The sequence below is a fragment of the Mobula birostris genome, chromosome 8 (assembly GCF_030028105.1).
Source record: "Mobula birostris isolate sMobBir1 chromosome 8, sMobBir1.hap1, whole genome shotgun sequence".
NCBI classification, from domain to species: Eukaryota; Metazoa; Chordata; class Chondrichthyes; order Myliobatiformes; family Myliobatidae; genus Mobula; species Mobula birostris.
Window position 1 is genome coordinate 39051192 of NC_092377.1, and position 13495 is coordinate 39064686.

Genomic DNA, 13495 nt, shown 5'->3' on the forward strand with positions numbered 1-13495 from the left:
GCTGCATAAATACCTTCAGAGACCATGGCGTGGCTGCTGGATTGTTCTTGTCTTTACTCCTTGTATCCCTTCCTCTGCCTTCTGTTTCCTCGCCTGAAGCCTTGCCTTGTCTTGTCAGTAACTCTCGCCTTGCCTGAAGTTCTCATTTCGCCTTGCATTGCCTGAAGCCTTGCCTGGTCTTGATGGTAACTCTCGCCTCATCTCACCTTCAGTCTTGTCCTGGAGCCACCCCGTACCTAGCTCCCTTCCTGTCCCTTGCCTCTGCCGGGTAAGTCAAGCTGTCTTGCCATTACCCTGCGGTTGGTTCTGTCCCTTCCTGTCCCTTGCCTCCGTTGGGTAAGCCAGGCCGTCTTGTCTTTACTTACAGTTGGTTCTGTCCCTTCCTGTCCCTTGCCTCCGTCGGGTAAGCCAGGCCGTCTTGCCGTTACCTGTAGTTGGTTCCGTCCCTTCCTGTCCCTTGCCTCCGTTGGGTGGTGATCCACGCCCTGCCCAGGAGAACCGTGCCCTGCCCAGGAGGAGCCTCCAGCCTCAAGCCTCGCCTCAAGCCTCCTGCGTCCTGCCAAGCCTAGACTCAAGCCTCCAGCCTCAAGCCTCAAGCCTCTAGTCTGTAGCCTCTAGCCTCTAGCCTCTAGCCTGAAGATGCCAGCCTTCTGCCTCCTGCCAAGCCTCACCTCAAGTCTCTGGTCTCTAGTCTCTGGCCTCTAGCCTCTGGCCTCTAGCCTCAAGCCTGAAGACTCCAGTCTCCTGCCTCCTGCCTCCTGTCAAGCCTTGCCTCAAGTCTCCTAGACTCCAGCCTCGTTCTGCCTGCCAATCAGGCCTCGTCCTTGCCTAGTTCTGGGGTCCGAGCCAGAGGCAAGACCCAGGCACTGGGTCCTTGTCCAGTCTCTGGCTCGGAGTCCAAGCCCGGGCTCCTAGCTCTCTTGTCTAGTACTGTTCCGGGTTCCCAGTTTTCGTGTCCATGTCCTTGCCCTCACCCTGTATCCTAGTCCTGTCCCTAGTACTTCAGTGTCTGTGTCTTGCACTTGGGTCCATTGCTAGCCACCTCCTTATGACATAATCCTGCCCGCCAAGGCCTTCTCATGGCCCCTTCTGGCTCTCCTAATTTCCTTCTTAAGCTCCTTCCTATTAGCCTTATAATCTTCTAGATCTCTAACATTACCTAGCTCTCTGAACGTTTTGTAAGCTTTTCTTTTCTTCTTGACTAGATTTATTACAGCCTTTGTACACCACAGTTCCTGTACCCTACCATAACTTCCCTGTCTCATTGGAACGTACCTATGCAGAACTCCACACAAATATCCCCTGAACATTTGCCATATTTCTTTCATACTTTTCTCTGAGAACATCTGTTTCCAATTTAAGCTTCCAATTTCCTGCCTGATAGCCTCATAATTCCCCTTACTCCAATTAAGCACTTTTCTAACTTGTCTGTTCCTATCTCTCTCCAATGCTATTGTAAAGGAAATAGAATTATGATTACCATCTCCAAAATGCTCTCCCACTGAGAGATCTGACACCTGACCAGGTTCATTTCCCAATACCAAATCAAGTACAGCCTATCCTCTTGTAGGCTTATCTACATATTGTGTCAAGAAATCTTCCTGAACACACCTAACAAACTTCACTCCATCTAAACCCCTTGGTCTAGGGAGGTGCCGATTGATATTTGGAAAATTAAAATCTCCCATCACGACAACTCTGTTATTATTACACCTTTCCAGGATCTGTTCCCGATCTGCTCCTCGATATCCTTGTTACTATTGAGCGGCCTATAAAAAACACCCAGTAAAGTTATTGACCTCTCACTTTTCCTAACCTCCACCCACAGAGACTCCGTAGACAAACCCTCCATGGCGTCCACCTTTCCTGCAGGCGTGGCACTATCTGATCAACAGTGCCATGCCCCCACCTCTTTTGCCTCCCTCCCTGTCCTTTCTGAAACATCTAAAACCCGGCACTTGAATTAACCATTCCTGTCCCTGAGCCATCCAAGTCTCTGTAATGGCTACCACATCATATCTCCAAATACTGATCCACACTCTAAGCTCATCCGCTTTGTTCACAACACACCTAGCGTTAAAATAGACACACCTCAAATCTCCGGTCTGAGCGCGTCCATTCTCTTTCACCTGCCTATCCTCCCTCTCGCATTGTCTACAAGTGTTCTCTATTTGTGAGCCAACCTCCTCTTCACCAATCTCTTCAGTTCGGTTCCCACCCCCCAACAATTCCAGTTTAAACTCTCCCCAGTAACCTTAGCAACACCCCCCACCCCCCGGGCAAGGATATTTGTTCCTCTGGGATTCAAGTGCAACTCGTCCTTTTTGTACAGGACACACTTGCCTGAAAAGAGGTCCCAATGATCCAGAAATCTGAATCCCTGTCCCCTGGTCCAATCCCTCAGCCACATATTTATCCTCCACCTCACTCTATTCCCATTCTCACTGTCATGTAGCACAGGCAGTAATCCCGAGATTACTACCTTTGCGGTCCTGCTTCTCAACTTCCTTCCTAACTCCCTGTACTCTTTTTTCTGGACCTCTTCCCTTTTCCTACCTATGTCATTGATACCAATATGTACCATGATCTCTGGCTGTTCTCCATCCCACTGCAGGATATGTTGGACACAATCAGAAACATCCTGGACCCTGGCACCTGAGAGGCAAATACCATCTGAGTTTCTTTCCTGTGTCCATAGAATAGCCTGTCTGACCCCCTAACTATAGAGTCCCTTATTACTACTGCCTTCCACTTCATTTCCCTACCCTTCTGTGCCACAGGGCCAGACTCTGTGCCAGAAGCACAGCCACTGTCGCTTCCCCCAGGTAGGCTGTTTCCCCCCCCCCCCCACCCCGTCTGTCAAACAGGAGTACTTATTGTCAAGGGGTACAGCCACAGGGGTACTCTCTAGTACATGACTCTTCCCCTTCCCCCTCCTGACTGTGACCCACTTGTCTGTCTCCCGTGGCCCCGGCGTGACCACCTGCCTATAACTCCTTTCTATCACCTCCTCGCTCTCCCTGACCAGGCCAAGTTCATTGAGCTGAATCTCCAGTTCCCTAACTCGGTCCCTTAGGGGCTGCAGCTTGACACCCTGATGCAGATATGGCCATCCAGGAGTCTGGGAGACTCCAGGACCTCCCACATCTGACACCGAGCACAGAAAACTCTCCTCACACACATACTTCCTCCTTTCCAAAAATTTGAGCAGTAAACCCACCTCACCTCATCCCGTTACTGTCATGGTCCGGTTCATAAAGTCAGCATTCCGGTTCACAGTTCGGTCCATCGCTCCTTATTCCAGGTTTTCCAGTTTTCCCTTGTCCTGTCTTAATTGAGGCAGATGATTTCCATTTTGAGCTGGCTACATAAACAGCTCCTGGGTTCAGCTTCAGTTGCTGGGCTGTTCCCTCCCTTCACCTTCCTCCTGAAGCCTTTGCCTGAAGCCTTGTCTGCAACCTGGCCTGTATTGCTGTCAGGTTCTACTGCTGGAGCAAGACTGGAGCCTTGCTGTGTCTAGATGAGGAACTGTCTTTCGTTGTTTGGAACTGTCTCTTGTGTCCACACCTTCTCTAGGTAGGTCTGGCCATTTGCTTTTACCCTGAGTTGGAACTGTCTGTGTCCACGCCTTCGCTAGGTTGGCCCGGCCGTTTGCCGCTACCTCAAGGTAGTGGCAAACGGCATATCTGTCTCTGTGTATGAGTCCTGGCCCTACATCCTGCTCCCTAGGAAGGGTCCTGATTCTGTGTAGAGCCCCGGCCCCGTCCTGTTCCCAAGGAGGGGTCTTGGCTCTGCGTTCCAAGTTCCTGTTCTGCTAAGACCAAGTCCTTGGTTCCTGTTCTGCCAAGACCAAGTCAAGGCTTTGGGTTCTCATCCTGTCCATGTGCCTTGTCCTGTAGCCATGCCATGCCCTGTAGCCATGCCACGTTCTCGCCTAGATCCGGAGTCCGAGTGTGAGTCAAGACCCAGGTTCTGGGTCCCTGTCCAGTCTCTGGCTCAGAGTCCTTGTCCAGGTTCCAAGTTTCTAGTTCCTCATTCAGGTTCCGCTTTCCTAGTCTAGTCCTAGCCCATGCCCTGTATCCTAGTCTCATCCAGGGCATGTGTCTTGTCCAGTGTTGTTTCTTCCTCACTTCCCTTGCTTTCTTGACACACCAAATCCTGTTCCTAGTACTTCAGTGTCTATGTCTTGCATTTGGGTCCACTCCCAGCATCCCCCCCACCCTATATGACAGTTACCGCCTAAGCCCGTTGAGCCAAAGCCCTATCACTCTGCTGCCTCCCACTCCACTGCCTGCTGGATATGGCGGTCTTCTTTTCACATTCATGAGGAGATGCTCTTATGCTTGGTGTATCGAGGATTACTAATAAATGCCTTTGGTAATAACTGACCACAGTCCCAGCAGGAGCTAAGAGCATATGATTAAAAGATTATATATATTTAGGCCTGAAAACTGAAAACATTTATGTTTACACATTGTGGGAAGTTGTGAAATGCTCCATTAGAGTTAGTGACAAGGGCATAGAACATGCCAATAACTTAAAAGGTTAACTAGACGAGTGAAGAAAAATGCAAAATGGTGACAAGCAGAGGCATATATGATTAAACCATCTGCTGATATTGGGAGTAATCATTTCCACTAAGTGAATAGGCTGCATCGTGTCTGTCTGTGTGCTTAAATCCTGTTTGACCTAAATTTAATCCTCCTTCTTACTCCACTCCCCTGCAAACCAGTACGTTGATTCCATTTAATTTTTGCTGATGCAGAAAACTACTTAATGTTTACTACAGAATGTTTTTAGTCCCTAAAGAAATTATTAAACAAAGAATGAATAAGTTAATTTAAGGTCATTTGAATGTACTACTATATAAAACGTTAAATCATCTGTGCAGTGACATGGTGACAATCTAATCAAAGATAAATGAGTTATCGAAGAAAAATCAGTTCTTAAAAATAACTAAGATATTGTACGTCACAATCTGATTTTGATGGCACAAGTGAGAAACTAGAGAAAACAGGAGCAGATGCATGTGGGAAGCTTTTAAAAGAGAGTTGTCAAGATTTCAGGGACAGCTAGTAAGAGTGAAAGAAAAATATGACAAGGTTAGGGAATCTTTGCTGACAAGGTTATTGAAAGTTTTATTAGAAATAAAGAGGAAGCATAGGGTATGATTTCTGCATCTGGGCTAAAAGGCTAGCATAGGCATGGTGGAGCTCAGTGTTATTTCTGAGCTGTTTGACTCTCTAACACTATCACATCATTCACATCTGGGAAGAGAGAAATGTTCCAGTGCACCTCAGAAATGGCAAAATCTTCATGAAAAGAGACAAATCAAAAGATGGTATCTGTCGAGGGGCCTTCATGATTCTCCCACAGGTAAAATCAATGCCAGAGTACTACTTTCAATGGCCAAAGCAGTACTTCCACAATCACTATGTGGATTGCTTTCATTAAAACATACAATGGACTATGTGAGGACTGCAAAAGTAAGCAACACCAGCCGCTATACATGACCTTTATTTAACCTCATAATAATCTTTTACTTCATCAATTAGAAAGGCTGTGAGCACCCTCCTCCAATTGGTTTTGTGTCATGTTTGTTAAAGCTATGATGCCAAACAATAAATCAATAAGTCAATCTTATTGAAGATTTATGACATTGCCTCAACATTTTTCTCCATCTTTCTTGCACCAATGCTGAACTTCACCTCTGATAGATTTCTGGTGGGATTGGCGCTAATCTTTGGAATTAGTGAGAACTGGTTCAATTGGAGCAACTGCAATCCAAAACTAAACTCAATTTATTTTCAAACAACAGGAATTCTGCAGATGCTGGAAATTCAAGCAACGCACATCAAAGTTGCTGGTGAACACAGCAGGCCAGGCAGCAATTTATTTTCAATGGATGACCTGCAGTTTACAGTCAATGCTCACATTTCTGCACAGTTGAAGCCCAAGCGCTGAGATGTTGTTAACTTGATTACATATGAGAGCATGTGCCTTACGCTATACTCAAAGCTTCATAGTGAAATTCTGTAATACATGAATCACATCCTGTACCTCAGGAGCCACTTTTTGGGGAAAGAATGCATTGATTTGGAAATACCATTCCCTAAAGTCCCTAAATACTACTCCATAATTATGGGATGAAATTACTAGGCAGGGAGAGAAAATAAAATTCCACATTGTCCTCAAGAAATGTAACATCTTCACTGCATCCTAGGAGCCTCTAGTCCAGGGGTTCCCAACCTGGAGTCATGGACCCCCCGGCTAATGGGAGGGAACAATGGCATAAAAATGGTTGGGAACCCCTGCTCTAATGTATATTGGGAACCTCGAAGGGATGCAGTAGGAGCACAGGTTGAAAAAGCTTACCATCTACAAACTTGCCACATTGACCTCATCAGCCATTTCAGCACTTAACAATAGAATGGATGACCTACTAGAGGGAGCCACTGCAACTAGGTCTCTGCACTGAGTCTGGTGGTGTGGCTCAGGAGGGATGGGGGGAGAAGAGGACTGCAGTGGTGAAAGGGGATTCCATAGTTAGAAGACATGAGATTCAGTTGAAGAGACTCCTAGATGTTATGGTGCCTCTTGGATGCCATGGTCAGGGAGTCTCGGATCGTGTCCACGGCATTCTAAAGGGGGAGGGTGAGTAGCCAGAAGTCTTGGTATGTATTAGGATCAATGACATAAGTAGAGAAAGTGAGAACGTCTTGGAGAGAGAATTTAGGAAGCTAGGAAAAAAACTGAAATGCGGGACCTCCAGGGCAGCAGTGTCTGGACTGCTACCAGTGACACGTACAGTGAGGGTAAGAAGAGCATTACTTACCAGATGAATGTGTGGCTGAGACACTGGTGCAGAGGGCAGTGTTTTAGATTTCTGTGGAAGGTATCACATGAAGATAAATTTCAGTCATAGCTGAAAGAATATTATAATTAGGAGCTTAACATCCAAGGGTACACATTATATCAAAAGGACAGGGAGATAGGCCGAGAGGGTGGGGTGGATCTGTTGGTCAAAAATGAAAACAAATCCTTAGAAAGGGGTGAGATGGGATCAGAAGATGTAGAATCCTTGTGGGTAGAGTTGAGAAACTGCAAGGGTAAAAAGACCCTATACAGGCTTCCAAGCAGTAGCCAGGATGTGGTCTACAAATTACAATGGGAGATAGAAATGCATGTTAAAAGAGCAATGTTATGACAGTCATGGGGGATTTTAAAATGCAGGTATATTGGAAAAATCAGGTTGGTGCTGAATCCCAAGAGACAGAAATTGTAGAACGCCTACAAGAGAGCTTTTTAGAGCAGCTGGTGGTTGAACTCACTAGGGGGATCACCTATTCTGGATTCGGTATTGTATAAGGAACTGAATTTGTTTAGGAAGCTTAAGATAAAGGAATCTGTAGGAGACAGTGATTATAATGTGATAGAATTCACCCTGTAATTTGAGGGGAAAAAGCTGAAGTCAGATGTGTCAGTATTGCTATGGCGTAAAGGGAATGACAGAGGTATGAGAAAGGAGCTGGGCAAAGTTGATTGGAAGGGGACACTAGCAAGGTTGAAAGCAGAACTGCAATGGGAGCAGTTTCTGGGAGCAATTCAGAAGGCACAAGATACATATATATTAAAGTAGTAGTAGTATTCTAAAGGCATAATGAAGCAACAAAGTCTGACAAGAGAAGTAAAAGCCAACATAAAAGCTAAAGAGAGAGCATATAATAGAGTAAAATTTAGTCAGATTAAATATGAAGGTAAGCAGCCAGCAATATCCAAGAGGATACCAAAAGGTTTTTCAGATATATAAAGATAAAACAGAGGCAAAAGTAGATATTGGACTACTGGAAAATGATGTTGGAGAGTTGGTAATGGGGACAATGAAGTGGCCGACAAGCTGGATAAATATTTTGCATCAGTCTTCACTGTGGAAGATACTAGCAGTATGTCAGAAGTTGAGACTGTCATGGGGCTATTACAAGGGAAAAGGTGCTAGGGAACTGAATGATCTGAAGGTAGATTAGTCACCTGCACCATATGGGGTACACAGCAGGGTTCTGAAAGAGGTTGCTGAAAAGATTGTGGAGGCATTAGTAATGATCTTTCAAGAATCATTACATTCTGAAATGGTTCCAGAGTACTGGAATATTGCAATTGCCTCACACTCTTCAAGAAGGGAGGGAGGCAGAAGCAAGGAAATTATAGGCCAGCTAGGTTGAGCTCAGTGGTTGGGAAGAAGTTGGATGATTGTTAAGGATGTGGTTTCGGGGCACTTGGAGACACATGATAAAATAGGCCAAAGTCAGCATGTTACAAGGGGCCGTTGGGAGCAGACCCACGTGCAAGACACAGACACTGAAGTACTAGGAACAGGACTAGGTTTATCGAGATAGCAAGGTGAGTAAGGAAGAAATGATGGTGGACATTGACACAGGCCCTGGATGAGACTAGGATTCAGGGCCTAGGCTAGGACTTGGACTAGAAACATGGGACCCGGATGGGGAACTAGGAACAAGGAGCCTGGACTAGGAACACAGAACTCCAGAACCAGAGATTGGACAAGAACCCGGAACCTGGGTCTTGGTTGGGACTTGGAACCTGGGTCTTGACCTGGAACCGGAACCCGGGTCTAGGCTAGGACTTAGGACTAGAATCTTGGCAAGGACAGGACAAGGTACTCCAGCACAGGACGAGGTACTCCTGGGCTAGGCAAGGAACCGGAACTCGATGAGGACACGAAGCTCAGATTTGGACAGGGCTGGAACACGGCGACCGGACTTGGTCTTGGAACACAGGAACACAGAGCCTTGGATGTGGAATGGATGCTCAGAGCCTTGGACGAGGTACTCCAGGGCAGGATGAGGCTCTTGGACTAGGTTTGGCTCGGCTCTTGGACTCAGCTTGGTTAGGCTCTTAGGTACGGAGCCAGGACTCCTCCTTGGAGCACAGGGCCAGGACCCTTTCTTGGACACAGGGCTGGGATGACTACCGAGGACACTTGCTGAGGGAACTGCCAAGGGACTCCTGGACTGGACAAGGCACATGGACAGGATAAGAACACAAAGCCTTGACATAGACAGGACTGGAACACGGCACCTGGAACTTGGAACACAGGAACACAGTACACAGAGCCGGGACCTCTCCTTGGGAACAGGATCTAGGGCCGGGACTCTTCTTTGACACAGCCACTAAACATGGGGATACAAAGAGATAGTTTCAAACTCAACAATAGGTAGTTCCTTATCTTGGCATGGCAAGGCTCCAGTCTCAGTCCAGTGGTTGAACTTGCCAGGAATGCAGACAAGGCTTCAGAAGGAAGGAGAAGGGAACAGCCCAGCAGGGAATCCTTGGTTTGAGAGGTATTTATGTACCAGCCCAAAAGGAGAATCAGATGCCTCAATCAAGGCACCCAATGGAACAAGGGAAGACAGGAGAACCTGGAATAAGAAATTGACGGACCGGACTGTGAACCGGAATGCGGACTTCATGGACCGGACCATGACACAGCATGATTTTCTTAAGGGAAAATCTTGTCTGACAAATCTGTTGGAATTCTTTGAAGAAATAACAGGATAGATAAAGGAGAATTGTGGATGTTGTGTACTTGGATTTTCAGAAAGCTTTTGACAAGGTGTAGCACATGAGCCTGCTTAACAAGATAAGAGCCCATGGTATTACTGGAAAGATACTAGCATGGATAGAAGATTGGCTGATAGGCAGGAGGCAAAGAATAGGAATAAAGAGTGCCTGGTTTTGATTGGCTGCCAGTGACTAGTGGTGTTGGGAAGGCTTATTTTTACATTGTATGTCAATGATTTGAATGACAGAGTTGATGGCTTTGTGTCCAAGTTTGCAAACAATACGAAGATAGGTAGAAGGGCAGGTAGTGTTGAAGAAGCAGGGTAAATGGTTAAAGAAGTGACAAATGGAATACAGTGTGGTGAAGTGTATGGTCATAAACTTTGCGAGAAGAAATAGATGCGTAGACTTTTTAAAATGGGGAGCAGATTGAAAAATCCAAGGTGCAAAGGGACTTGGGAAATCTTGCGCAGGATTCCTTAAAGGTTAATTTGCAGGTTGAGTCAGTGGTGAAGAAGGCAATTGCAGTATTGGGATTCATTTCAAGAAGACTAGAATATAAAAGCAAGACTGTAATGCTGAGGATTTATAAGGCACTAGTGAGGACCCACTTGGAGTATTGTGAGCAATTTTGGGCTCTTTATTTAAGAAAGTATGTGCTGACATTGGAGAGGGTCGGAGAAGGTTCATGAGAATGATCCTGGGAATGAACGGCTTATGGTACAAGGAGTGATTGATGGCTCTGGGTCTGTACTCCCTGGAACTTAGAAGAGTAAGGCGGGTTTGATTGAAACCTATTGAATGTTGTAAGGCCTAGATAAAGTGGATGTGGAAAGGATGTTTGCTCTGGTGGAGGAATCTAGGACTTGAGAACACAGCCTCAGAATAGAGGGACATCCATTCAGAATGAGGAAGTTCTTCAACTAGAGGGTGATGAATCTGTGGAATTCATTGCCACAGGCGGTTGTGGAGCCTGGATCATTAGGTGCAGTGTATTTAATGTGGAGGTTGGTAAGTTCTTGATTGGTCAGGACATGAAAGGTTATGGGGAGAATCCGTGAGAATGGGGTTGAGAGGGAAGTAGATCAGCCATGATGACTTGATGGGCCAAATGACCTAATACAGTTCCCATATCTTATGGACTCAAATCATCCTTTCCCCAAGGGAAAGAAGAAGAAGGAGACAAACATTGCATAAACTTGCTATTATTAATGTATTTATCAGTGAACTAAAGGGATGTTCTAGAAGTATTTACTTAGAGGAGCAAACTTGAAAGAAATTCAATATACCTCCTGCTTTGTTCTAGTTTGCCATCTGTTTGCTTTTCTGTTATTGAAAATTAAATTTCTTTCCTGCTTTTGAAAGTAATTTCATGAAACTCTATTGCAGTTGAAGAAAACCCAAACAATATTGGAGCCAACAATTCAGTCGTTATCTGTAGGAGTGCTGGCGAAATGAGAAATCCTTAGTCCTTGATTATTTTCTTGATATTTGCTGAATATTCCGGTAACCTTTTTATTGCTGGTGTTTGTTTGAATTTCTGTCATTGACTTGGACGTAACAACAGGCAAGAGCACACAAGCATGCAGTCAGAAGGATGCAGCATGAAATTAGCCCCTTCCACTCACTGAGCCAACACCCTCCATCTGCTACCAATTTACATTAAACCTACATTAATCTCATTTTTTTCATTCTTGTCACAGTCAACTAAGCAAACCCTGCACCCCATTCTGATACTACCAGGCATTAGAAGCAATTTGCAATGGCCAGTTAACCTGGCCACTGAAGAAGTGGGAGGAAAATGACAGCATACCTATGTGGCCCCAGGAAGAATGAGCAAACTCCATGCAGGCAGCACCTCAGGATGGGGTTGAACCTGTGCCACTAGTGTTAAACAAATCATCTTCATTTGTTATACTATTATGTTTTTGCTTATAGTCATCCAGTTTATCTGAAAACAGTCTATACATAGTGGAATAAATGAATCCTCAAGAATTTGCTGTACTGCTCTCCCTTGAGTCCTGATTTTTTTTTCATATAGGCAGGGACAGTGCTCCTTCTGTCCAGTAATTCTGTCTCATTACCTTTTTACCCTTCCTCTGCTAAAGTCAGGTTTGAATCTTTGAAGGACCTTTGAAGCCATTGTAACAAGATGGCACTGGTGCCAGCGACCAACGGTGATGTCCTGCCAACTGTTCGTGAGCCTAGTTCTCTTTCTTCTTCTAACTTTAAATATGCTTCTACTGCTAAACTGTGTGCATTTAGAGCCTGTAATTTACATTTTGATGATGTGTTTTTGGGCTGACTGAGTGAACTTGTGCTTTGGCTGTCTCCAGGGGGATTCAGTGAGTTTGAGAGTGGTGTGTGCGGCCTAAAGGTGGAGCATGAACCCATGAGTGGGTCCATTACTCCTCACCGATTAAAGCATCGAGAAAGATTGAAATGGACAAAGATGAGCACAGAAGGCAAGTGGGTGTTCAGCCCTGTCTGCTTGCGCTTGCCCGGTATCCCTCTCCCTCTCACTGCTGCCAGAGGAAGCTGCAGGAATTTTCCTCACGCTGCAAGGTTTGATTGGCATGGCTCATAGCCGTAGACTTGTTTTCAAGGACTTTGTGGGTCACATTAAATGCGTTTCTGGTTACTCTTTTTTTTTTTGCTATTTCTGTGCAATTTAGTTGGGGCACTTTGGCATGGACTGGCTCTGTCACCTGCAGTCATTGAACAATACAGCGTTAAACTGAACACTCCTAGACTATTTTGAGGAAATCTCCAGTTTGACATTTAATGTTCCGTATGTTATTCGCTCGCTTTCTGCTGTTTGTGAAATTTGCTCTTTTTTCACACAGTGTGTGTTTGATATTTTCTTTGAACAGATTCCATGGTGTTTCTTTGTTTTGTGGTTGTCTGCAGGAGGACAAATCTCAAGGTTTATACTGTATACATTTTTTGATAATAAATGTACTTTGAATCTTTGATTCTTTGAAATACCTGTGATTGAGAACAAGTAGATTGAGCAGACTGGGACTTGATTCAGAAGAATAAGAGCTGACTTCACTGAAATATGGAAAATTCTTATGACCTTGACAGGATGGAGCTTGGATTATGCTTTGCCTAGCCTGGGTGAGTAGAACGAGGGGTCAGAACAAAGATGAGAGTAGACTTCTTGCCCAGGAGTAGTATGTAACATGCTGTAAGGTTTCACTGATAATGTAATGGTTTCTCTGCAGCAGCAAAGTTTGGGTTATGACTGGAGATAATGGGGTTTGGAATGCTGTTGCTCTTTCTTGTGAGTCTGGAAGAGAGATTTTTGTGGTCTTTTGCCGGGAGAGATGAGGAGAGAAGACGCGAATGGAGAAAGATGGCAGACCACCAGACAGGGTGGACTTGGAGCGAGGGTCTGAAGGGCAGCAACGATTGGAGGAGGTCGATGGTGGACGACCAGCTTATCAGTGAGCTCTAACATTGCACAATAGACTGTTTCATAAGAATTGGACCTTTTTCTTCTTCGTTTACTAACCATATAGTCAAAGTAAGAATTATAAAGCTTAATCGTTTAATCACATATTGTATACTGTTTGTTATTTCGGGGTACTGATTTGTAACAGGAGACACATTGTGCAGAATCCACCCAAATGAGATTTAAGTTTGGCTGGGCTGGGGACTATCACCCCCTATATTAAGCCACTAGCTGAAGCAAGAGTTACAAGTAAATCTCTGGAGTCCTCCACCCAAAGCTGAGATAATCCTAAGAAACTGTCCAAAGATTCATTCACCTCTATCTCAAGTATGCACAATTATTTGGTATACACAAGATAAGAGATGGATGGATTTTTAAGTATTAGGGGAATCAAGATACAAGGGGTTAGTTTAGCTAAGTGGCACTGAGGTTAAATAAAAAAGAATGGCTGAGCCATAT